The sequence below is a fragment of the Myotis brandtii genome, unplaced genomic scaffold (assembly GCF_000412655.1).
Source record: "Myotis brandtii unplaced genomic scaffold, ASM41265v1 scaffold145, whole genome shotgun sequence".
Taxonomy (NCBI): Eukaryota; Metazoa; Chordata; class Mammalia; order Chiroptera; family Vespertilionidae; genus Myotis; species Myotis brandtii.
In genome coordinates this window covers 238,216-240,310 of record NW_005355204.1, presented here as the reverse complement: position 1 = coordinate 240,310, position 2,095 = coordinate 238,216, and the positions used below count along the sequence as shown (strand labels likewise).

General features: G+C 37.0%; 1 protein-coding gene across 1 annotated transcript in view; it reads left to right on the top strand.

Annotated features, from left to right (window-relative positions):
• LMBR1 (limb development membrane protein 1) overlaps positions 1–2,095 on the top strand; it is a gene marked incomplete at its 5' end in the record, with an annotated part of 119,555 nt that overhangs the window by 106,068 nt on the left and 11,392 nt on the right. The window lies entirely within an intron of this gene.

Genomic DNA, 2,095 nt, shown 5'->3' with positions numbered 1-2,095 from the left:
ACTTGTTTTGTGTCCTAACATGTGGTTTATCTTTGTGAATGATCCATATGCACTTGAGAAGAATGTATATCCTGCAGCTTTGGGGTGAAATATTCTATAAATGTCCATTACATCCATCTGATCCAGTGTGTCCTTTAGAGTCACTGTTTCCTTGTTAGGTTTTTTCTGGAAGATCTGTCCAGTGAAGTCAGTGGGGTGTTAAAGTCCCCTACTATGCCTGTATTGTTGTCGATCTCACCCATAAAGTTCTCTAGAAGTTTTTTTTAAATATATTTAGGTGCTTCTATGTTGGGTGCAGGATTACCAAGGTTATATCCTCTTATTGGATCAATCCTTTTAGTATTATGTAGTGACTTTTGTTGTCTCTTGTGATTGCCTTCATTTTGAAGTCTATTTTGTTGGATATGAGCATTGCCACTCCAGCTTTTTCTTCTTTTCCATTTGCATGGAAAAAATTTTTCATCCCTTTTACTCTCATCCCGTGTGTGTCTTTTGTTCTGAGGTGGGTCTCTTGTAGACGGCATATAGTTGGGTTATGTTTTTATATTCATTTAGCTACCCTATGCCTTTTGATTGGAGCATTTAATCCAGTAACATTGAGAGTTTTACTGATAGGTACTTATTCATTGCCATTTTAATTCTGTATGGCTAGGTTTCTCTCTCTGTTTCTTCTTCTCATTACAGCAGTCCCTTTAGCATTTCTTGTAACACCAGTATAAGCCCCCCCACTTTTTTTGTCTTGGAAGCTCTTTATTTGACCTTCTATTTTGAATAATAGCCTTGCTGGATATAGTAATCTTGGTCTCAGATCCTTGCTTTCCATTACCTTGAGTACTTATGCCATTACCTTCTGGCCTGTAGAGTTTCTGATGAGAAATCAGGTGTCAGCCTTATGGGAGCTCCTTTGTAGGTAACAGTTTTTTTTTCTCTTGCTGCCTTTAAGATTTCTCTTTGTCTTTAATTTTTGGCATTTTAATTATGATGTGTCTGGGCATAGGCCTGTTTGGGTTCTTCTTGCTTGGGGTTCTCTGTGCCTCCTGAACTTGCGTGACTTTTTCCTTTACCAGGTTAGGGAAATTTTCTGCCATTATTTCTTCACACACATTCTGTATTTCTTTCTCCCTTTCTGCCTCTTCTGGCACACCTGCTATTCTAATGTCATGTTTCCCACAGCTCCCTTAAGCTGTCCTCCTGTTTTTTAATTGTTTTTTTTCTCTTTGGTTCTCTAATTGAGTGATATTTTTCTACCCTGTCTTCTAATTTTCTGATTCAATCCTCATTGTCCCCTAATCTGCTGTGCATTCCTTTTCTTGTGTTCTTTATTTGTGTTATGTCATTCTTTATCTCAGATTATTCTTTTTTCATGATTACTATATCTTTTTTCATGCTGGTGGGCATCTTTACCATCATTACTCTGAACTCTGTTTCAGATAAATTTCTTATCTCTGCTTCATTTATCTCTTCTTCTAGAGAATTCTCTTATTCTGTCATTTAGGGGTTGTTTTTTTATCTCCTTATTTTGGCTGTCTGTCTGGGTTTGTGACTATGTATTAGGTAGATCGTCTATGCCAAGCATGTCAGACTCAAAGGCTAACGGGCCAAATAAGCAAGGTTTAAGTTTATGTGGGCTCAAAAAAACCAAAAGCTTCAATTTTCATGGATATGTAGGTTTATTTAGATAGAGACATGCTGAATACAAAGGGCTTAAATAAATGAGTCGTCGTTAACATAAAATAAAACTTTAATAAAAATTGATATTTTTTCTTGAACATTAACTTACCAGACACTGAATAACTGCACAAATTAATAAGCATAACGCAAATAAACCTATTTTTCTTGTTCTCCGAAAGCAAAATATTTCCTGTTGCGCACACCAAACAAGTCAGTACAAGACTAATGACGTGGCAATCAGCTGCTAAAGTATTCGCTGCTAGATTTAGGGGAGAGAAATGGTGCACCTGCCATAAGGCTCGTAAGGGAAATGAATGCAACACAATTATAGTAATCAGTCATTAGCGAACGTAGTAGTTCATTATTAATAACTAGAGGCCTGGAGTACAAAATGAATTCATGCATGGGTGGCGTCCGGCTGCCC